Below are 24,891 nucleotides of genomic sequence, written 5' to 3' on the forward strand. Positions count from 1 at the left end.
TCTTCCAATTTCACCACCCAGAACCCTCTCTGAGGCAACACACACCCCCTGGTGTGGCTTAAATGAGAGAAGAAACCCATGATGGCCTGGAAGAAGAAAGAACTCAGAACAGACAGAAATCTACAAGATACTCCATCACTGTGTGGTCTCATCTTAATAAATACAGAAAGAGAGGATATACACTTATCTGACGGTGGAAACTGTGGAAATGTCCAAATACAAAAATATTTGCACCCTCAATATATAAAGGACATTTTTAATCAACCAATATAAATGCAAACATCTTAGCCATGAATAGACTAACATTGTGAACAGCAAGGTAGAATTTAAAAATAATATGAAAGGGCTTCAAACATTTGTGGAAAATTGAATTAAAAGGTAAATTTATTTTACCACAATTGATTGGAAATCCTTGCATGGTTTCTTTGTAATGTGCATGTTTCTGAAGCTCCCTCATAGCTCTGAGAAAATACTCGACCTCACTGTCAATAAAAAGAATAATAAACCAAACTTCCAGATGCTATGTCCTACTCTCTGGCCTGGCAAAATTTTACTACGATTTTTTAACAATGTGCTTTGCTGGTTGTGTGTAGAAATGGGTACTTCTCAGGGTCAGTGCTGTGGCACAGTGGGTTAAAGCCCCAGCCTGCAGCACTGGCATCCCATATGGGTACTGGTTTGAGTCTTGGCTGCTCCTCTTCTGATCCAGCTCTCTGCTGTGGCCTGGGAAAGCAGTAGAGAATGGCCCAAGTCCTTGGGCCCCTGCACCCATGTGGGAGACCCAGAAGAAGCTCCTGGCTCCTGGCTTCGGATCGGCTCAGCCCAGCCATTGCAGTCATTTGGGGTGTGAACCAGCAAAATGAAAGACCTCTCTCTCTCTCTCTGGCTCTACCTCTCTCTGTAATTTTGCCTTTCAAATAAATAAAATAAATCTTTAAAAAAACTTTAAAAAAGAAGAAATGGGCACTTCTTCATTACAGCAAACGACTTTGCAAGTAATTGAACATCTCACTTGACCTCCGGTTGCACTCCTCAGTATTTCTTTCCAAGCAAATAAATGAAGATGCAGGGAATCCAGGAGCTTCTTTGCGAGGTAAGGAGCTCCCGGTTTCAGAAAAAGTGTGAACAATGAGAGCATGCTGATTGGACAGACCTGTGCCTGCTGATTGGACAGACAGGCCAGTGCCTGCTGATTGGACAGACCTGTGCCTGCTGATTGGACAGACAGGCCAGTGCCTGCTGATTGGACAGACCTATGCCTGCTGATTGGACGACAGGCTAGCGGCATTTCTACACATGGAATCAAGCTACGCCAGATGAGCTGGTGATTACTCCAAGGCTGGACTTTTGTTTAACAACTCTGTTTTGAGGACAGAATTAGTGAAAGTCTATGTTCTCCAAGCCTTAAGGAAAACAGTGATGATGATAATGATGATGGTGGTGGTGGTGGTGATGGAGATGATGGTGATGGGGATGGGGAGGATGAAGATGATAGTGGAGATGATGGAGATGATGGTGGTGGTGATGGAGATGATGATGATGGGGATGGGGAGGATGAAGATGATGGTGGAGATGATGGAGGTGATGGAGGTGACAGTGATATTGATGGTGATGATGGTGGTGATGATGGAGGTGACAGTGATGGTGATGGTGGTGGTGATGATGGTGATGGTGGTGGTGATGATGGTGATGGTGATGGAGATGATGGAGGTGACAGTGATGGTGATGATGGTGATGGTGATGATGGTGGTGATGATGGAGGTGACAGTGATGGTGATGGTGGTGGTGATGATGGTGATGGTGATGGAGATGATGGAGGTGACAGTGATGGTGATGATGTTGATGGTGATGATGGTGGAGATGATGGAGGTGACAGTGATGGTGGTGGTGATGATGGTGCTGTGGATGATGGTGATGATGGTGGAGGTGATGGAGATAAGATGATTGTTCTGAGGATGATGATGGCAATGTGGTAATGACCATGTGACAAGTGAGAAACTATACAGGCGACTACACAAGACGTGAAGTGATGGTCTTGGTGAGGATGACGGTGCTGACAGCTGACATTCATGGATGACATTCATGGAACCCTGATTTTGTCAGGATCACTCTCATAAATATTTCATGGGGCTTCCATGTGACAGCCAGGAGAGTGGGAGTTGTTCCGCTACTTCTGCACACGAGGGAAGAGAGCCTAGGAGGCACAGGGAAGAAGGCCTGTGAAGTCCCCAGCCTTTCTGTGAGCTGTCCGTGGTCCTGTTTGCTTGGGTCAAGGGTTCCACACCCGGCTGCACACGAGGACCAGCTGAGGACCCTGTGAGGGTGCCAATGTGGGGCTTGCTCTGGGAAAGCTTGGGAGGAAGGTCAGGCGCCCTGGTGTTGAGAGCCGCCTTGGGGTTCCAATGCACAGTCAGTGCTGACAGCTGCGCGGGGACCCTCTGCCTGCAGCCCCCGCCACTCCAGGAGCCTCCTGGTGCAGCAGCAGGAGCGCCCTGGGCCACAGCTCCCTGAGCTCCCTGCACGGCCAGGGCAGGCTTGCTCTAGACCTTGGACAGCTCCTAGCTCCTAGCTCGTCAGCTTCCTGCTCTACACATTTCCTCACTCCCTGCTCAGGGACTTCACTTCCTGAGACTCAGACTGGCAGGCGTCGCCGTCAGTGTGTCTTTCCACCCTTCCAGATCCTTCTGCAGGGAGATTTCGTGGGAAGAGGAAGGGGAGGAGCAATGAGAGTGGAGCCCGGGGGCACCGTTCAGTTCCTCCATAACCTGTAGAGCGACAGAAAGGAAATGTTTTGTGTTTCATGGTTGGGGCGTGGGGGGTTAAAAGGCTCACACAACCTAAAAACATCTTGCAATACAGGCAGTTCCAGACAGGTCAGGCAAACTGATAGTCACAAAATTTGTTAGGAGCATTTTATTAAAAATATAAAAAATTTATAAAGGTTTTGTAAAAACAGTGAAGGCAGAGTTCTCCAGGGACCCAGCTGGTTTTTTTCAGAGCTGTGTGTGTTGGAGCCAATTACACTCACCGTGTGCAGTGTTGCCGGGGGCCCTGTCACCCCCGTGAGCTTTCTCCCCTACCGGGGGTGTCCCACCACACAAGGAGCAGAACACGTACCCACTGGCCTGGCCGTCAAGGTCCTGCCTTCTGGTCCTGGGGAGCCATTCTGCTCTCACATTCTGGTGATCCCGGCTGCTGCTGCTTCCCCAGAGCCAAGCTCTTTCCCACCCCAGCCTGAGAGCGCATGGTGTCCATGGCTGGAGCACCGTTCTCCCCTACCCCGTCTCTCTATGCCTGGTTCTCTCCTCACTCCGTTCTCTGTCCAGAGATCCCCTCCCGGAGGGATGCTTCCTTGGGGGTCTGCCCATAGAACCCCTGTCCCAGATATTCCCCATCATCTTGCCTTGATTTATTGATTTAAAATCGTCTCGGCCTCAACACCTCTTGCAGTTCTACGGCCCTCCCCCGCGGTGGCTCCTGGCCAGCCTCACCACCTAGAACGAAGACCCTCACCCCCCGGTGTTGTGTTCCATCCCCTCTATGTGCCTCACGCTCACGGCAGCAACGGGGCTGCTCATGACCCAGCGAATGAGTGAAACAGGACATCACTTCCTCCCCAGATGTGAACGGCAGGAAGCTCTATCCGCAGGGTGTGGGAAAAAAAATCAAGCAGCAGGTGGATTATAATAAAGTTGTGGGTGTGGGGAGGTTCCTAGCTGTAGCCCTTCCCTTTCAGATCTCTTGCCACCCACAGGGCCTGCATCTGCGTCAAGGACTCACAGTCACCACTACTGAACAGGTGAGGTTGGGGATTCAGAACCCAGAGACCCACAGACAGGAATGGGCCGGAGAGTGCGGCTGCTCTGTCCCTGCGGGGGGCGGGGGCGGGGACCATCCTGGGACCCTCTCTCCTCCGGGGTGGGACCCCCCCGGGTGGGACCCTCCCCATCCCATCCCCCCCACACTCAGCCTGCAGCCCCTCCTCTGTCTCAAGGTTATGAGGTTTCCCTGGGGAAAAAGGACCCATCGCCCCCTGAAATGCGATGCTCTGAAAGCCAAATTCCCTTCCTCATCTAACAACACTTCGTCCAAGCAGAGGCTCCCAGGGCGGATAGTCTGAACTCCAAATCCTGTCTCCTGCCCGGGGAATTCCCTGTGCGGCCCTGGCCACGCTGCTGGCACGTGGGAGCCACTGCGGGAGAGGCTGGCCCAGCAGAATGCGCAGGGCTGGGCTCCGTGCTTCTCACAAGAGACGCCAAGAGCTCATTTATTTCCTTCAGCCAAGTAGCTTGGTTCAGAACTTTCCGTTAGCGGAAGGAGGAGTTGGAATGCTGCCCGTGTGGGTTTGTGTGGAAAAGGACTTGATAATTTATAATTCTCCAGTTGCGGCATCTTGGACGCATTCCCGCGCTGAGGCACGGTGAGTTCTCACCTCCTCATCCGTCTACAAGAAAAGGCTGGGTGGCCCCAGTTCCATCTGGGTCTCGAAACAGAAGGTGTCCTTAACACAGTAACCACTTTCAACGCGCACTCCAGCTTATTGGATTTCACCCCAAGGAATTCATTCAGAGTGCGCTCAACAATGGTATCACGCAGGAGACTGTACCAGCTGTTCGGAGCATTGAATCACTGGAAGGCAGTTAATTGTTCAGCAGTAAGAGTTAGCGAAATGAATGCAAGTGCGATTTTCACAATAGCTCAGGTTTGAGCAGGTGACACGGCAGGGCTGTGGTGAGCACTCGGGGTTGACAGCGACGTCTTGTCGCTCTGGAGTAGGGACGCACGCAGAAATCCACAGCTTTGACAACGATCCTTTCGGTGTTTGGTGGACGCGGGGCATGCGGTGGGGGGCAGCCATGGCTGCAATAAAGCAGCCTAAGAAGCAAACCGGCATCTCCAGGCGCCGCCAGCCACAGCACGGTCCCAGCTCAGGGGGCGTGTTCGTGGCGGGGCAGGGGCAGGCCTGGTGCACAGACCCTTGGACCAGCAGGTGTCTTGGGGGGGTGGCGGAAGCACTCACGGGCCGCACATGTAACATGCTCATGGCATCATTGCCAGCAGCCATGGGCGGGACCAAAACATGGCCCTGGGTGGAGCCCCAGGTCAACACGTCTGGGCTTTAGTGGGACGGATTCCAGAATCATTGTTCAGGGGCCATGGACGTCTCTTTCCATGGCTAAGAATCGAGAACCTGCAGATGCCTACAACATCATTTAAAGAAAAAAACGAGGTTTAATCCCTTTGTTTAAACATCTGCTGTCAATGTGCACATGTAGCTTCGCACACACACATACATGTGCACATTCACATGGGATACAGACACGTGTATACACTCACACACATACAGGTGCATACACACGTATATATGAGCATTGTAAACATGTATATTTGTACATGGGATACATGCACACGCATGTGTGAACATACATGTGTGTAGATTTGTATATCTAAAGTGTGCATCACGTGTGCATACAGAATGTGTGCATACATTTGTACATGCGTGAGCTCATGTGCAAGTGTATGTTAGCATGGTGTGCACACCTGCCTGAGCATGTGTGTGTGTGTGAATGTGTGTTTGTGTATCTGTGTGTGCGTACACGTGTATCTTTGCACACACGTGCACATCCGTGCACACACACCTGCACGGCCCCACTGCAGATTGATCCTTAGCTCCATTTCCACCGCTTTCTTAGCTCACACTCCCTCTCTCTCTCTCTCTCCCTCCCTCTCTTCCTCTCTCCCCCCTCTTCCTCTCTCTCTCCCCCCTCTCTTCCTCTCTCTTTCTCCCTCTCTCTCTCTCACTCTCACTCTCCCCCTCCCCCCCTCTATCTCCCCCCTCCCTTTCCCTCTCCCTCTCCCCCCTTCTCCAACTTAAAAAATATTTCCGCTCTTTCCATTGCCCCTAATTCTAAAAGCTTCATCTCCTTTCTATGCAAACCAACTCCATTTCTGCGGCTTTCTCGTTTCTTTTCCTTCTATGCCTTAGCTGGGCTTTTCCCCTCTAGAATCGTGAACCCGGGGAGTTTGATAAAACAGTTTTTTGCCTGACAGCTGTCAGCTAGAAAAATGTTTCTGCAGACTGGAAGGTGGAGAGCAAAGCAAAACACTGGACTGACAGGGCAGCGGAGAGCAGAGACGTGGGGAGGGGCAGCGTGGCAGGACACGGTCGGAGGGAGTGCCTGGGGCTGGGATGTAGGAGGACAGGGGGAGACCCCAGGGGTGCACAGCACGGGCTCTGTGCCACAGGGTCACCTGTCAGAGCCAGTGCCCTACATCATATGAAAATTATCTGCTTCTGTCTGTAACAGCAGCTTGAGGCCAGGCAGCCCGGCTGATGGGATGCCCCCAGAGACATAGCTCATAGTCAGGACTACCTCATGACCCGGTATGGCTGCCAGTGCTCCGGTCTTTACATCCATGTGGTGGGCAGCAGGGAAATGTTGCAGGGAGGAGAAGTTGGATGTGCACCAGTGTGTTCTGCGTTTCTCTACTCCGTCCGAGTGCCCCCAGGGGCCCTGGCGACATCCCCCTGGCCAGCGTTCTCTGGCATCACCTGGTCTAGATTGGGGGGCACAGCCTCCAGGGCTGGGCAGAGGCCCCCATGGGACCCCGTGGCATGGGTGTCCTCGATGTACTGGTGGGGGGCATGGAGTGATTATTACCGGAACTTGTGTTCTTGGCTTCCAGCTGCCCCTTTCTGGGGAAGGGTCTCCACTTTAAATGTGTGTTTCTGGATGTCCACTTCAACTCTGGGGTCTGGGGATTAAAACCCAGAGACCCTCGAGCGAATGGCGGGGTCCTGAGGCACCCAGGCGCTGGCCTGGCTTCTTGTTACCACTTTGCAGGCGATGTTAATGGCTTCTCCTCGCACCTGGCGGGACGAGGGCACGGTCCATCTTCCTGAGGCCAAAACTCTGATGCAGGAGTTTTAGGCGTTGGTTTCAGTGCAAAATAGTGGGCAGATCTCTCCCAGGCAAGCGTGGGAGGCGTGAAATAGTGGGCAGATCTCTCCCAGGCAAGCGTGGGAGGCGTGAAACAGTGGGCAGATCTCTCCCAGGCAAGTGTGGGAGGCGTGAAATAGTGGGCAGATCTCTCCCAGGCAAGCATGGGAGGCGTGAAACAGTGGGCAGATCTCTCCCAGGCAAGTGTGGGAGGCGTGAAATAGTGGGCAGATCTCTCCCAGGCAAGCGTGGGAGGCGTGAAACAGTGGGCAGATCTCTCCCAGGCAAGTGTGGGAGGCGTGAAATAGTGGGCAGGCATCTGTAAGCCACACCTGCGGTGCCCTCAGGGTCTGGGCACGGTGGGGGGTGGCGTTGCGGCAGGGGGGCCCCTCCTGGGAGACTCCCGTTGGCCCAGCAGCCAGGACCACGCCGACCACAGAGTGTCTGTAGCTGTTGGACATGTGGAACCCACCCCGTCATGGAGCCACACCCATTTGCTGCATCTTCAAAGGCAAACAAGTAGGAATAGAATTAAAAAACAGTGTATGGACATGTCTCTACTTTAAGAAAACATTTAAATTGTTAATAGTTTTGACAGGGAAATGAAGAGGACGGTACAGGGATGGACAGGCGCCAACCTCACACAGGCGTCTTCCGGACGTGGTCCTGACACAGCTTCTGGCTCCCTGCCTGCAGCTCCCTCTCAGGACGCTCAGCCCATCTGAGAGCAGCGTCACCGCCCGGCCTGACCGCCGGGCCCCCCCTCCACGTGTGTCACCACGGGAGCTGCCCTCCACGTGTGTCACGACAGGCAGGAGGCTTCGACAGTGAAGAGAGCGGATGGGGGGTGTCGCAGGTGTCCAGGCCCGTGGAGGCTTCTGGGCCACGACCCTTGGCTGCTGGGGGTCCCTAGCTGGGGTCTGCTGTGGCAGCCCCTCCCTGCAGCCAGCTCTGGGAGGCTGCAGGCCCACATCTGCCATGATGCTCGTTTTGAGCAGCCGCGAGGCCAGCAGTGAGCTTTGTCAAAAGGGAAGGAAGACGCACTTCTTGCCGCCAGAAACGCGTGTCCAGTCACAGGGCTACAACGTGCAATGGAAAGAGGGAGAGATATCTGGTCCAGTGACACAGCACGTGCATCTGAATTAAGTGTGCGTGTGTCCGTGTGCTGCATGAGTGAGAACACACGTGATGTGGTCATACGTCGAGGACGGGCGCTCTTTCCCCTCTGAGTAACTGGGACACACGGTCAGCCTGCATGACCGCACCTGTCGCCTCCCCACCCACGTCACAGCCCACTCAGGGTCTGGTGATCAAGGACTGTAAATGTTTTCCAAGGCCTCTGAAAATCGCTTTATGTTACGTGTGTTAACCATTTTTTATAGAGCAGGCAATTCCTGTTTTTCTTTTCAAGGGGAGAGAGATGACTTCAAGTTGTTCATTTAAAGATAATTATCCTGATTCTGTTAAAATGATCCATTCCCATGATCAAAGATCTTTCTCGGAGGTTCTCAAATGTTCGGAGGCTGCAGGCTCTGGGGCTCTGACTCCTGTTTGCTTTCCGTGTCCCAGTGCAGTGCTCCTGGCCGTGCCACAGCCGTCGTGACGGGGGTGGGCTGGGAGTATGTAGAGGTGCAGCCGCGTTTCTCGTCGCCTGCCTTTGATGAGGTTATTAAACACTGGGCATCGGCATCACCATAGCAACACAAAGGTAACTGCGCAGCCCGCTCCAGAGCCGTCTTCACAGCCGGGCAGGAGGCAGCAGCCCCCAGCTGAGTCACACGGGGTGCAGCACCCACCACCGCTGACGCGGCCAGTCCTGGGAGCCATTAGTGCTGGGCTCGGGCTGTCGCCCCCTAACTCTCCATGCTCAGAAATCCTGCAGCGTCACAGCCCCAGGGCACATCCATGTGTCCGGCAGCACAAGCACTTTCCGGGCATCGATGGGGTAGGCGGGCAAAGCTACCTCCCTAGGAAAGCGTGATCTCTTCTGCCTACACACGCCTCAGTTCTCCCAGAGTAAAGGCGACTTTGTCTCCAGAGGAACAGGTGCACAGCCAGGGGAGGGAGAAGCAACAGAAAGGCAGAGAAAGGGGAGGGGATGGAGATACGACTGCGAGGCACCAGTGCGGGCTGGAGTATCTCGTCTTGGACTGACGGGACGTGTCACCTGCCTGTTGCCTCACCTGATAACAGGCCAGAGACGAAAGTAGAAGGTACTGCCCGTGTCCTCCCGTTAGGAGATCCGTGTGTTGTGGATAGCCTGTGTCCCGTGTCCCGTGTCCTCCCATTAGGAGATCCGTGTGTTGTGGATAGCCTGTGTCCCGTGTCCCGTGTCCTCCCATCAGGGGATCCGTGTGTTGTGGATAGCCTGTGTCCCGTGTCGTGTCCCGTGTCCTCCCGTTAGGAGATCCGTGTGTTGTGGATAGACTGTGTCCCGTGTCCCGTGTCCTCCCGTTAGGAGATCCGTGTGTTGTGGATAGCCTGTGTCCCGTGTCCCGTGTCCTCCCATCAGGGGATCCGTGTATTGCCAATAGCCTGTGTCCCGTGTCCCGTGTCCTCCCGTTAGGAGATCCGTGTGTTGTGGATAGCCTGTGTCCCGTGTTGTGTCCTGTGTCCTCCCATCAGGGGATCCGTGTGTTGTGGATAGCCTGTGTCCCGTGTCCCGTGTCCTCCCATCAGCAGATCCGTGCATTGTCTATTGTCGATAGCGCTCCCTGCTCTGTCCTGGAAGGCAGCACAGCACTTGGGAAGAGACTGATTCGGCCTGGGTTCTTCCCTGCTGGCTCCAATAGCACCTGTGCATTCGAGCTTGTATGTAAATATATACATATAAACACATGTGTGTCTACATCAAATGTGTCTAAAACACATAATTTAACCAGTTCGCGAGGGAGCAGACAGAGTGCCAGATGCAGGGCCTGACAAGCAGTTCAAAAGCCAACAACGTCACACAAAGTCAAGTTACAGCTATAGCGACGTGAATTTACAGACTTGCCGCTGGCTTTGTCCGTGGGGAAGGAAGTTGACTGAGGCTCCACTGAGAGGAGGCGGGTCTTCTTACGCTTCGTCATCTGTAACCAACAAGGTACAGATGGCCCAGGAGCCCGAAGGTGGGCACAGCAGAAGGCAGTAACCGTGGGAGTCTCCAAACCACGTGTCCGCCAACGAGGGGCCGCAGCCCAGCCCCCGCCTGCCTGCTGTGTAAATAAAGCTTTACTGGGACGCAGCGTGCTCTGTTGATTGGCTGGATCTGTAGAGGACCTTGGGAAACTCGAGCCGACCGTGGCTGTGGACCACACTTGCTTTACTGCAGAGGAGAGAAGGACCCACGGGCCGGGCAGATGGGCCGCGTGTCCGGCTCTGGGCTGGCAGAATGCCCTTGGCCCTGGTCCGCCGGCAGGGGCTGCCTGGTCTTTCCCAGGAAAGTCAAGGTGCAGTTTGAAAACGGCCCACGGGGGCCTCCATGCCAATAAAGGCAGCAGGCACGGGGCTGGGAGGCTGACTCCTGGGGACAGAGCTCTGATGCGACGCAGCCGGTGACAGTTCCCTCCATGGGGGCAGCAGAGGGACGCTGGACCGTCCCGTGTGGGTGGCACATGTGGGACTTTGATCCGGCTCAGGAAGCGGCCAGTCTCCCTGTCCCCGGGGAGTACGCGTGCTGCCCACGACTCATCCGAGGTTACCTCCCACGCCTGGAGCCCGTTCTCTGTGGGAGTGTTGGCTGGGCTCCCAGTGCCCTTCGCCGGGAGGAGATGGAAGACAGTTGACCTTGAGAAATACAGAAGAGTGGCCAGCGCAGGCTGTGAGACCATGCTGGAAGCCGCTCGACAGCACTCTCCGGCGCTGCCAGCCCGGCCAAGCGCACGTTGTCTGTATTCACCACGGCGCCAACGTAAAAGGCAAACGGAACCGCTGGGTTTCCTTCGGCTGCCGCGGCTGCAGTCGTGTGTGTCTCCATGATAAGTGCCATCCATCCGAGTAGACCCTCCTTCCTAAGCCCGGCGGACCCCCGTTACCTGGGCAACGCTGTGCGGAAGTGGAACTTCGGGTGCACTGTTCGGACCCCGACCGCCTGCTGGGAGGAAGCTGAGCCGCTGATCAAATCCCACACTTGGAGCAAGAAAGGGGATCCAGGGCCCCGCCCCATCAGCGCAGGTGCTGTGGGTTCCGAGGGGCTGCACCGCCCTCCCTGGGGAGGGAAGAGTCTCTCCTTGGCCAGACAGACCCTGGATTGGTAATTAAATGTTTGCCCATGTGCTCCCAGACTGAAAAAAAGGCTATGTGTCAGACAGCCCGGAGCCTCCAATCCACACCTGAAAATTGGAGCTAACCCACACACGGCGGGAGACTCCCCCAAGGGCCAGTCTGATTAATTCAGCCGGAACAATGAGAAACAGGGACATCCTCCTCGGAGCCAGAGGCTATCTGCCTATGGACAACAGGGTTCCTCTCACATAAGGAGGCCGAGGACCAGCCATTAATAACTTGCAGACCACACAATAGCTCCAAGGTGACGGCCAAGCTCTTCCCAAGAAACCCAAGAAAATGGAGCGCTCTCACATCAAGGAAAACCATAGAGCCATGGCCACGCAGCACAGCAGCCGTGGCCGCGTGGGTAACAGGCTGAAGGCGGAAAGACTGGGGAATGCGGGAGCGGGTTTTTTCTTGTTTCTGTTTTGTTTTTGGGGATTTTTTCTGCTCTCTCGAACGCAGCCTGCTCTCCCGCTGCACGCTGTGCCTCTGCCTTCCTGGGGAGTTCTGCGCTCCTGCTGGGCGCCCTTCCCCAGCTCGTCCTGCCCGCTGTCTCGCTGGGCTCTCCGTCCACAGCCGACGGGCTGTCCTTTCCGCGGAGAGGCAGAGCAAAACGGAGTGACACGAACAGTGGCCCCCGATCTGCCGGTGGCCCCATGCCAGGTGCTTCCTGGGGGTCTCCCTCGGCGGACAAGCCTGGTCCGGGCACCACAGGGAACAGCTCGCCGAGCGCCAAGCCGCTGCCTCCTCTCCTCCTCTGCCCATCTCTGGTGGGCCACCTGGAGAAAACTGAACTGCTTTAGTAATGCCATACTGCAACAACTCTGTTCCCGTAGCCATGAAACAGACCTGGACAAAAAAGACACTACGAAAGGTCACCCACACAGAAGTAGATATGTGACCAGTCCCGCGTCACTCAAGGGGCGGGGCTATGAAACGTCTCAGCAAAAGCTCGGACTCAGCAGCAGGTGCTGTGTTAGCTAAACCCTCAGAGGGCGTGCAAGGAGCTCCACAAGGCATCCTCTGGGAAGCAGAAGAAAAGAACGACTTCTGAACCCGTAGGACCAGGCTCGCGTCACCCTGAGGGATACTCCACGAAGCGCAAACTGTAGATCAGTGCCAGTCAAGAATGGAAATGCAGTGACTCTCCACAAATTATTGCAACGTCGAAGTTACAACACGCCAGATGTTGTCACATAATGACTTCCAATTAATTGTCTCAGGACTGCAAGACTGGTGCAGCGTTTGGAAATCCACCAGCATAATGCACCACACAGACAGACAAAGAGAAACCACGTGGTGCCTACAACAGATGCAGAAAACGCATGCGCGGGAGCTCATTATGCGTTCATGATAAAAATCGAAGTAGAAAGAATAAACAGAAATCCCGGATCAGAACCCAAGATGCGTCCAGTTAGCATCACCCCAATGACAAAGGGCGAAACGCAGCCCTCGAAGGTGGGGAGCCCAGCGGTGGCGTTTTCCATTACTCTCTGTTTGATGGGATATGCGAGCTCTTGGGAAGGAAACAGTGGAAGAAAGGAAGGAAAAGCAACGCACGTCCCACAGACGCCGGGAGACGCAGTGTGGTCAGCTGTGCCTGAAGATGGCACAGAGAAACATGGATGTTGTGTAAGAGCTACGAACTCGGCGTGGGCCTGTCAGGCCGGCCCAGGAGCGTCCGGGCTGTCTGTGGTCAGCTCCCCGCTTGTGCACCTGGGAAGGGGGCACAGGTGGCCCAGTTGCTTGGGCCTCCGCCATGCATGTGGGAGCCAGGGTGGAGTTCCAGGCTCCCAGCTTCCTCCTTGCGCAGCCCTGGTCATTGCGGCCATTTGGAGAGTGAACCAGTAGATGGAAGACCTCTCTCTCTCTCTCTCTCTCCCTCCCTCTCTCCCTCTTTATTTGTCACTCCACTTTCAAGTAAATAAATAAATCTTTAAAAACCGATTAGCCCAGCCCTGAATGTTGTGGGGCGGGAACCAATGGGTGGAAGACCTCTCTCTTTCTGAAATAAACGCTTGGAGTTTGCTACACCTCATGCCTCTGTCACAAGCCAGCAGTGAACCTGCCGAAAATGAAACTTAGGATCAGCACTGATCCTGCCCATCAGCCAAACCAAACAGTCCCCCAAGACGTTGGTCCCGGGGACAATGCGTGGTGCTGGGGCGAGAGGTGTATGGGAGCACCTTGTACTTCTGCTCAATGCTTCTATGAACCTAAACTTGCTCTAAAATTAGACCTAGTAATTTGAAAAATGATTCCCCCTCCCCACCTCCAGAGACCCCGATTTAACTGCTGTGGGGAGGAGCCGGAGCACTCGGATTCCCGAGTTTCTCACAGGATGCTGTGGTGTGATGTGGTCGACAATGATGCCCCTAGAACGAAGGGGGAGCAGAGGCGGAAGCGGCAGGTGCAGGAGGGAACCTGAGATGGAGGCAGCGTAGACACAGAGTTTGATGAGCAACCCCAGCCTGCTGACTCCTCCCACGAACGGCTCCTGGTGGCTGAGCCGCCTGAGCCCAAAGGCCTCCGGCTCGCACCTGTGCCCCCTGCTCAGGGCAAGGCCCTCACAGCCACAGCCCTCACGCCCACAGCACTCACGCCCTTGGTACTCACGGCCATGGTACTCATGCCCACGGCACTCACAGCCATGGCACTCACAGCCATGGCACTCACGCCCTTGGCACTCACGCCCATGGTACTCACGCCCACGGCACTCACACCCACGGCCCTCACATCCATGGCACTCATGTCCACGGCCCTCATGCCCACGGCACTCATGCCCACGGCACTCACACCCATGGCACTCGCATCCATGGCACTCACAGCCACCTTCTTGTCCATGGAGACTGTGTTTGCTGACACCGACGTCCGGCTAACAACCCTGAAGACCCAGGATTCCAGGAGGCACAGCTCACCTCTCTGCACACCCCACGCACACCTTTCTGTCGTGTGCCCTTGGCGGCTGAGTTCTTTGCACACTTGCTTTACCTGTAATGAACGCCCTTGCACAACCGCACCTCTCCCCTTGTCTGAGAGCGCTGGTTTTGTCTCCATGCTGAAGGGGCCCTCTGCTTCCCCGAGGACCCTGCACCTTTGGGAGCGTGCGAGTTCCGTCTTTGGTGGGAGTCTCTGGAGGCCTCTTTAGTGTGACTGTCTCGGTTGGCTCTTTCTCCTTTTCCCACCTCCTTCTTTCTGGGATGTGCGTGTGATACTGGAGGTGAAGCAACCCTTCCGTGACTATGAGGACATCAACCGTTGGGAGAGCTGCAGGCTGAGGTTGGCCGAGCAGGAGGCTGGGAGGGGTGTGAGCTTCTGCTTGGCCACGCAGGGTCATCGGCCGAGTGCGGAAGCTGGTGCTGTGTTCTCCCTCGTTCCTTTTCCTGTTTGTAGGCTCTGTGGGACTCACAGCAGAGCGCAGCCTGTCCTCTAACTCTCCCCTTCCCTGACCACACTGTGACTCTCACAGTCCCCGCGGCGTCTCACACACACTGGCAGGCCGTGGGTGTGCAAGGCTGACCCGCTGGTCCAGTTGGGAGTAAACACGACTCCACTGCAAGCTGTCTCACAAGAGTTTTTGCCGTTGGACGCCACGCCTGGGGGCTCTCCCGTCTGGGTCCACTCCCTCCTGCTCTGCTTCTTGGGGCTCACAAAATGCACGCAGCTTTCACCTTTTCAAAGTGAGCCGCCCATCGCCGGTGCAGGAGGGGGAGAACCCAGCCCGGAGCGGCCCGTTCTTCCTTGTCTGATGCTTTCAGAAAGCAGTCCCTGGCCTCATTTGCAGGAGGAAATTGAAAATGCATCTCCATCCTCCAGGGACGAGCGTCGGGGGCTTTGGAAACCTTCAGCTGATGAGAGACACAGGCGCTGATTAAGGAGACCCCAGGCGCAAGCACCCCTCCCCGCCCCCCGGGCGGCTCTGGGAGGTGTAAATTGACGTGGCGTGTCCACCCTGCAAGAGACCGCGGGCCATCTTGACAGTCCGTGCCCAGATGTGGGTGGGGGAGGGTGATGTGCCAGCGGACCCCGTGTCTCCCTGCTAACCGAGACAGTCCGTGGGCAGGTGTGAATATTCCACTTTGTAGGAAGCAAAGTGGCTGGCCTTGGGGAGACGCGTGTGTGATCCCAGGAGTCGAAGGTGCACGCCCACTCCTCCTAAGGGCGCCAGACAACTCTCGAGGTGTGGACCTCAGCCCAGGGGTCGAGCTCGACACCCTCCTTGTGAAGCAGAAGGAAGGGGTGAGGAAGACACGCACCCACATCACACAGGCGCTGTGTGGCCCCAGCATGCCAGGGCTGGGGAGGGCAGACGGCCGGGTACTCCAGGCCAGGGGAGAAACTGCTCAACCCAGGGACAGAAAATGCAGCATTGGAGGACGCACAGCTGCACTGCCTGCCCCGGGTCCTGGGTGCTTCCGTGATGCAGCCACGGTGAAAGGCACTGTGTAAGTGGGCGGGTGGAAGTGCGCCTCCCGGTGCTGTCAGAAGGAAAGACGTTCGTGTGTTCTGGGTGAGGCAGTGTTTGAATGCCCGTCTCGTCATCTGAACACCAAGGGCTCCTGCCTGTAGATGTATTAACCCCCTTGTTGACCCATGATGTGTCAAAGATTTATGTATGGCAGAGTTACAGAGAGAGAGAGAGACAGAGAGAGAATCTTCCATTCACCGGTTCCCTTCCTGGGGAAATAAGCCCCGCCCCCTGGACCTGCACTGATGTGGAAACCGTAGCAAGCCCCTGAGGGTCTCAATGCACTTCTGTAGAGGGCGAGGTTCTTCAGCTTTGCCCGGTTACTGAGACGGTGAGCCGGGCTTCTGGGTTGCGCTGTACGATGGGCGAGGGGGCAGCTGCCTGGCCGGCCTGGTCCTCTCAAAGTGCCCGCACGTGGCTTTGGGAAGCTGGCACCATGTCTGAGAGCACGGTGGCAGAGCCAGCCCCGAGCAGGGCTGCGGCTAAGATGACACTGTCCATTCCGTGTGGCCGCCTCACCTGCCCAGGAGTGAGCGGGGGCGGGGGGCCCGGCTGCGGCCAGGGCTTCGCATCTGGAGAAGGGAAAGAAAACTCCGTTCATCCTGATGATGGATTCGGCCCCTGCCAAGCCAAGGACACGGTTGGAAAGCATCAAGATGTCTTCGTTGAAGCAACAGCTGGGAAGCCCTTGGCAGTGGCTGCTCACATCAATATTCGCTGTTGATTGAGTCCAGGGTCACTCCTGGAGCCGGCAGCCAAGGCGCCCGACGGGAAGGTGCACCCTTGACAGCGACAGAGGCTTTGCGATCCGGACACAGCACGCGGCCCCCACGACGGGCCTGCCACTCAGCCCCGGCCGGACATCTAGGGCAGCAGGTTCTCTCCTGCCTTCACTTCTGGGCAAAGATGGAGAAGTCCCGGGGTTCCTTTCAGCTCTACCTCACCTCTTCAGTATTCTGTCTCCACCGAGAGTTTGAGTTGGCATCCGCTTGGCCACCATGACCCCAGCTGAGACCGAGTGAGGTCCTTGGGGTGCCCAGGAGTTGCCACAGGGTTGGGGGCAGGAGGGGGTGACTAACGGGTCACTCGCCCTCAGCTCAAAGCCACGTGGGGGCGGCAAGGTGGACGCGGGTCACCTTGTCAAGGCCCCTCGTCACACCTCTGCATGACATGCTATGTGAGCACTAGCCTACAGCCCGTGTGGACGCCCTGTCTGCCCCTGTCTCCAGGAAGAACTAAGCGTGCGCGGGCCCGGGTACCCCTCAGCCTCTGGTCCAGTGCTGTCGTGGCTGGTGCCCACCTGCTCTCCCCAGGGTCAGGGGATGTGCTTCCACACACAGACTTTTGTCCAAGTTCCTCTTCCCCGACCTTCAGGGAGACCCAGGAGCTACTCACTGGCACAACGTTTTGTTTATCGAGTGCTGATTGCAACCTTAGGTGGGACCAGATCTTTTGTAGCAATCCAGCGAGAGGTAGGAAAGGGGCCCTCGGCTGCCCAGAAAGGCTTTATCCTGTTAAGTATGAATCTTTTCACAGACCTCTGACCTCACAGAAGCCCCTCTGTGACCGGAGGGCGTGAGACCACGGTGAGCGTGGCTGGACGCCGACACACACGTCCTGAGGCTGTCACTGGAGTGGCTGCAGCTCCCGTCCGGCAGGCTGCGTCTTGGTGCGTCCCTGCCTCCTGGACGCCCAGTCACAGAGGCACGCCCCTCCTCACAGCGTCCACCCAGAGCAGGTCCCCATGACTCGGAGACCTCCTGAGTCCCGCCCACATCCCATCACACGGTCTCCAGGCTGACCCCTCCCACCGAGCTGCCCAAGACACAGGTGGGCAACTTGCTCAGCCTCGGGGGTTCTCCTGGTGGCCTTAGCTGGGAGCCGCTGGTGCCAGAGTTGAGTGCGGTGCCTGGCCCTGGGCTCCAAGCCGCCATCTTGAATGTGAGTGTGCAGAGGGGACAGAGGGGGCCCTGGGGTCAGGGTGACCTCTTGTTTCGTGTGCCTTGGCCACCCTGACCTCCCTCTGACTTTCCAACAGGCCTGCTTGTTGCTGCCTTAAAAACCCGTAGATGCCGTAAGGAAACCGGGTGGGAAACATTGGCTGAGCCAATCTTGTTACCCGCTCGGTAGAACTCGCCCATCAGCTCAGGCCAGGGACCAGCCAGTCCTCATTTGTCCCCAGCTGGCACAGCTTAAACACTCAGAGCCCAGAGCCCCAGGGACCCGTTCGGTTTGAGTAAACTGGGGCAGGGAGTCACCCTACCTCGGATGCCTCCAACCTCACCAGGTGGGAACCAGCGCTCTCCCATTGCACAGATGGGGACGACCGAGGGTCTCAGGGGCTCCATGCCTTTCCTATATGCCCTACCCTCAGCACTGCAGAGTAGAAGCCACTCACAGGCGGGGGCCCTCACACAGGTGTCTTCAATCCCAGGGGCCCTAACGCACAATGGCTGAGAGCTGTTGCGCCGGCGCTGCAAACCCAGATGCAGCTGGGCCTCCGTTTCCACGCTCACGGGCTGGGCGTCACCACGCCTGGCTATGCCTCAGAGGCCTTGTCTGACAGGCAGGGGCCCCTCGAACCCGCTGCACGGGGCGACACTGAGAACAAAGTCCGTCCCAGATCCCAAACTCTGGGAGGAGGGCCTGGCCAGGTCGCCGTTCTCAGACAATTATCTCCAAACTGAAAAGAGGAATGTATACAGAGACCCAATCACACAGGCCCCCACTCGCTGTGCGACACGGCGTTACCAGTTCGGCAGGGTGTCACTGGAGGAGTGCTTCTCCGACGGCACTCGGGACCGGGCGTCCGCCTGCCTCCAGGAGACAGAAGTCCGCAGCCCGGGCACCGCACCCAATGATTTTTTTTTTAAATTTTTTTTTTGACAGGCAGAGTGGACAGTGAGAGAGACAGACAGACAGAAAGGTCTTCCTTTGCCGTTGGTTCACCCTCCAATGGCTGCCGCGGTAGGCGCGCTGCGGCCGGCGCACCGCGCTGATCTGATGGCAGGAGCCAGGTGCTTCTCTTGGTCTCCCATGGGGTGCAGGGCCCAAGCACTTGGGCCATCCTCCACTGCACTCCCTGGCCACAGCAGACAGCTGGACTGGAAGAGGGGCAACCGGGACAGGATCGGTGCCCCGACCGGGACTAGAACCTGGTGTGCCGGCGCCGCAAGGCGGAGGATTAGCCTAGTGAGCCGCGGCGCCGGCTGCACCCAATAATTTTAATGCAGACGCAACCCATGTGTGGATGCTTCCCATGCACAACTTTAATTTAGCTGCACGGCTCCTGCAGGTCTAGGGCAGCACAGTGGAAAATGCATCCCTGGGGTTTACCCCCTAGGAAGGGACCCTACAGGCTGCAGCAGGCTGCAATGGCTCCACCCTCTCCTCCGGGACCCCTGTCCAGTCTCAAGGCCGTCAGCTTCCTGTCCCCGCAGGGATCACCTCTGCCGAGGGGCTGCGCTGCCCTGCGCTCAGGTCCCACGGCTCCTGGAGGGTGGGTGTGAGAAGGAAGCAGGCTGGAATGGCGGCCGCTCCCCTGCCCCAGCGCTCCACCTGTGCTCCTACCGGACATCGGCTCCCGAGGACGCCCCGTGCTGATCTACTCTGTGGGCCTCTCCGGGTGAGTCGAGGGTGGGTGCCCTGCCGCAGCCATGTCGGAGCCCCTGCTGGGCGCCAGGCACTGCTCACCAGGCCTGGCGTCTGACCCGACAGTGAGAACTCCAAGCAAGGCTTCATTCTCCATGAGCGAGCATCGTGGAGAGGAGGAGAGAGGCACCCATACGAACTAGGACACGCAGAGTGGTGGGCAGGAAAACGAAACCAGGTAAGGAAAGCGAGCAACACACAGAGGAGCGGAGTATTTTACATTTTTCCTTTTATAAACTTTAAATCGCAGATAAAAGTCGAGTGAACCCCCACCCCGTCACCAGCTTGCGAGGAATGGTATTTTACCTACAGCCTCAGCGCCATGTTTCCGGGTGTGTTTTAAAACAAGTTGCAGATAACACTCTGTTTGGAATAGCAAACGGCTAAGTAGACAGAAATCCAGCAAATAACGGCTTTGGGGACAAAGCTGCAGTGTAATCGTGGCATTCAAAACATGAATGCTGATTATTTGATATTATCCAAAGTCGTAAGTTTGCTGATTGTCTCAAATGTATTTTATTTTGCATTTTTATTTGAATCAGGATGCTAGAGACGGGGAGGGGGTGCATTGGCTACACTGCATTTTGTTGCCAAGTCTCTTCCATGTCCTGTACCCTGTGACCTGTGACCTGTGACCTGGGAGATACTTCCCTCCGCCTTGTGCACCTGCTGTTTATTTGATGAAAAGCCCTCGTGTGTTCACGCTCATCCTCAGTGTGTCCGGCCGATTGTGTCCTCACACTTTTGTTTAACACGTTTGCACAAGCGCTCAAGATCGCCCAGGGACACGCACTGGGCACAGGGGTTGAGTCATTGCACCCTGTACCACAGTGTGCGGTTTGAGAACTGGCTCCCCGGCTTCTGAACAAGCTCCCTGCCAACGCGGACCCGAGAGGCAGCCGGTGCTGCTCAACACCAGGTCCCTGCCGTCCACGTGGGGGCCTCAGTTGACTTCCTAGCTCCCAGCTCTAGCTGCAGCCCCAGCTGAGGTGTGGACCTGGGGAGTGAACCAAACCTCTGCCTTTCAAATACAATGGACACACTAAAAAATGTAAAAATACCACCCAGGGTGCCCTGGGGCAGCTCATCTATTGTCCCCTAAGAGGCCTTTACAAGTGTGCGCCCCTGGTCTCTGCTTTGTCTCGTGAATTCTGCAGAGTGGTGATTTCTGAGCCCGTTATTCCTTCTGCAGTAGCAGCCAGAACTGCTGTGTGCAGACAAAGCGTACTCGCGTGTCCGCCTGTGCTCGTGTGTCCCGCCCATACTCACATGTCCCGCCTGTACTCATGTGTCTGCCTGTGCTCACATGTCCCGCCTGTGCTCGTGTGTCCGCCTGTGCTCCCGTGTCCTGCCTGTGCTCACGTGTCTGCCTGTGCTCGCATGTCCGCCTGTACTCGCATGTCCGCCTGTGCTTGTGTGTTCACCTGTGCTCACATGTCCCACCTGTACGCGCGTGTCCGCCTGTGCTTGCGTGTCCGCCTGTACTTGTGTGTCCACCTGTACTCACATGTCCCGCCTGTACTCACGTGTCTGCCGGTGCTCCGGGCCATTGGGCAGGCAATGGGGCCGCTCTCCTTCAGATGATTCCATCCTGAACTCGCTGAGGGGCCAAGGTCAGTCCCAGCAGAAGCGGCTCCTGGGGGCGGTTTCCATGGCCAGGAGCGCGGCTCTGAGAGAGGAACTGGGGACGGGCACAGCGTGGGCTGTCTCTCCCAGAGATGCACACCTGCACAGGCTGTGATGCCACTTCCGTAACCCAGAGGCTCCTGAGAGGAGTGCCGGAGCCGGGCGCTGGAAGTGCAGGCTGTGTGTGCAGGCCGAGCTCCGGTACCCCCGTTACTCTCGCTGAGTTTTCTCGTCCTCTCTGGCAACCACTCAGCTCCCTCAGGCCTTGGCATCTGTGCGCTGCCTCCCGTCTCCCTCTCCACCAGCCAGGGTCCCCAGGGCCTGTAGAGGGGCTCCCAAGAAGCACAGGTCTCCCTCCCGCTGTGTGAGACGCCACACCCTCCTCAGAGCCTGCACGCACAGGTGTCTCATCGCCCGGGTGAGGGGCGTGGCTCCACCCGCCGTGGCTTACCCAGGGTGGCTACTATAACCTGGGGTCCCAAGCAGGGCATCGCGGTTCCAGCTCATTGGCGCAGGCATTGGAGCAGCTATTAAGACGCCGCTTGGGATGCCTGCGTCCAAGTCCCAGCTCCGCCCCGATTCCGCTTTGCTGCTGATGTTCACTGTGGGAGGCAGCAGTGGTGGCTCACGTGGCTGGAGCCCTGCCACCCACGTGGGACATGGAGCTGGAGTCCCTGACTCCTGGTTTCAGCCTGGCCTGCCCCTGGCTGTTGCAGGCACTTGGGGCGCGAACCGGCGGATGGAAGATCTGTCTGTACCTGCTTGTCTGTCTCCACTGTTTTTCAAACAAAATGAAAATAAATATATTTTTAACTAATTAATTCATTTGAAGGAGCAGAGAGAGATCTTTCATTGGCTCATCAGCTGGTTAACTCCCCAAATGGTCACCAGGTCTGGGCCAGTTGGAACCCCAGAGCCAGAAATCCTATCCGGGTCTCCCGCCTGCGTGGCAGGGGCCAGGCACCTGGGCGACCTCCCACTGCCTTCCCAGGTGCATTAGCAGGGAGCTGCCTGGCGACTGAACAGCTTGGGCTGTGACTGCTGCTCCCCTCTGGGCGGCTTGACACGCTGCCCCACAACCCCGGCTGCTAATTATATAGGGAATTTGTCCTCTGCTTGCCAAGTTTACCCCAACCGATGCCCTTGCCGGGGGCGCTGCCGATGCTAGGGGACACCCACACTTTGACTCTCTGTGCTGTCCGAGGAAGTCACGGTGAGAAGCAGCCGCTTCCAGTACGGCCGCTGCTGCGTGCGTGTTCTGCTTGCTGTTAGGTGGTTGGCTTCCACGCCTTCAGCTCTGTGCGTGGTGTTCCGGCCACGGTCCTGGGAACCACTGAGTGGCAGAGCTTCCGAGACTGGGGCGTGGAGCCCTGGGGTTTCCTGGGAGCATCCACTGCCTGCAGCCAGGGAAGCAACCCAGCTGTGCCGGCACCTGCACAGGTCTCCTGAGGTGAGGCAGCTTTGTATTTTGCATTTTGTAAGACGTTGGGTCAGCGTGGCTGCTACGTGGATGTTCTGGGTGTCTGTGTGCTTTCTCGGCTTCCCTGGGTGCCTGGCTTTGTGCACAGACGCTGCCGTTTCTCTTCATTTCCTTGGAAACAGGAGCAGTAGGTCAGCGCTGGGTTGAATAAGCGATATTACCTAATAGACACGCGATCGGCTTGGATGGCAAAGCTAAGGCTTACTAGGAGGACCACGGGAGCCCCAGCCAGTCCTGTCCGTGGGCCTTCGTGGAGTTTTCACCTGGTTTTAGCAAACGTTTTTTGCTGAAGAGGAGCTTATGTACAGCCAAGCCGGCTAATTGATGAATTCAGTTTGTGTCCTTCTCCCCATAATTCTCTCAGGAGTGTCACTTGTCTTTTTTTTTTTTTTAAAGATTTATTTATTTATTTGAAAGTCAGAGTTACGCAGAGAGAGAAGAGGCAGAGAGAGAGAGAGAGAGAGAGAGAGGTCTTCCATCCACTGGTTCACTCCCCAGTTGGCTGCAACAGCCAGAACTGTGCCGATGCGAAGCCAGGAGCCAGGAGCTTCCTCCAGGTCTCCCACGTAGGTATAGGGGCCCAAGGACTTGGGCCATCTTCTCCTGCTTTCCCAGGCCATAGCAGAGAGCTGGATCAGAAGTGGAGCAGCCAGGTCTCAAACTGGCGCCCATATGGGATGCCAGCGCTTCAGGCTAGGGCGTTAACCCACTGCGCCACAGCGCCAGCCCCTGTCGCTTGTCTTTTAAAATTTTTGTTTATTTTTATTTTATTCAAAAGGCAGAGAGGCAGATGAGGGTCTGCTGTTTCACTCCCCAAGTGCCCCCCAAAGCTGGTCTGGACCAGGCCGAAGCCAAGAGCCTGGAAGTCAATCCAGGCCTCGCAGGTGGACGGCAGAGGCCCAAGCCCTGGAGCCCTCACCTGTTCCCCGGGGTGTGCGTCTGCAGGAAGCTGGAGTGGACGTGCAGCCAGGACTCAGGCACCAGCTCCATGATGTGGGCCTGGGTGTCCCGAGTGGCACCCCAGCTTCCACACCTACGCCCACCCCTCCTTTTCTACCTAGGTTCAGGGCTGCAGGGTCTGCTGGCTGGCCTCGCGGCTGGGAAGATGTCATTATGGGCCGCCCTTGGTCTCACAGCCCAAGCCCAGGCGGTGTCCCCCACCCAGCCCCGGTGAAACGCCTTCCTCATGTCCCTCACTTGTTCCCAGGACATCGGCCCCCCTGGTTCTAACTCCACCTCCCAGGCCACGGACCTCAGCCTCCTGCCCCGGCTCTTCCACACCTCCCATCCCATTACGGCCCCTGTTTCTCCCCACACTCCTTCCCAGCTGACCCCACCTGAGAGAGTGCCCAGTTGCTCGGACTGGGGGAGAGCGAGGTTACATGGTTGAGTGGAGAGAGTACACCTGGACAGACAGGCGGGCGGCTCAGCAGGGAGGCAGAGGGCTGAGCCCGCAGTCTGGTTGAGGCCGGGGGTTTTAAGGAGATGAGTCTTTGTCTTCACACATCTCTTTCTGAAACAAAAGACTTTATGGCTGTAAATATTAAGAAGCTCCTATCTGAGTTTTCCCCTGAAGGTATCAGACAGGAGGAAGCCTAGCTGGCACCATCCTGGGTTCAGAGGAAGGGTGAGCAGGACCCTCTAGAGAATGGGGATCCGGAGCAGGGTGTTTGAAATGCAGATACTGGGCTGCATCTGGAAGATGTCAGGCAGGAGGGGCGGGGACCCCCACCTGTCAGGTTATCGGGTAGGAGGGGACAGGGCAGGACGCGAAGGCCGGGCTGCCCCTGAAAGGTCGTCAGGATGACTTTGAGATGCAGATGCACGTGCTGGACCTAGACGGCTTCTCTTCAGGCCTTTGTCGCACACACTAAGCTCATACCTGACTTCCTACCTGACACATGCACGTGTTGGGATTTACATACTTTGTTGAAGTTGGACATGAACTGTGCATAAACTAATATTTTTATAATAGGGGTCAAACATAGCAGCCAGGTGCTCTGGACGAGTCTAAACCACAACTCACTTGCACAACTACAAACATATGGAGCTGATGTGAGGAAAATACTTGAATCTCATTTTCTGATGGGTTGTCTCTTACCTGAGGTTTTGGTATGAAAGAGACCAGGAAACAGACAGGAGCGTCAGGAAGGTTGAACCCAGGCCCCACACAGAAACCAGGCCACAGGCACACACACACTTAGGGGCACACTCCGTGCCTCATCGTGCATCTGCTGCCTGCTCTTGGGGTTCTCTCCCAAGTAGAGCTTTCCCTGAGTCACACTGCCAGGTCTGGAAGGGCCCTGTTCTTTCCGCACAGTGTTCAAAATCGAGTGTCGTGGGCTTCCTGGATATTGGGTGGGATCCTGATCGAGCGTCGTGGGCTTCCTGGATACTGGGTGGGATCCTGATCGAGCGTCGTGGGCTTCCTGGATACTGGGTGGGATTCTGATCGAGCGTTGTGGGCTTCCTGG

This window comes from Lepus europaeus, chromosome 23, assembly GCF_033115175.1.
Source record: "Lepus europaeus isolate LE1 chromosome 23, mLepTim1.pri, whole genome shotgun sequence".
NCBI lineage: Eukaryota > Metazoa > Chordata > Mammalia > Lagomorpha > Leporidae > Lepus > Lepus europaeus.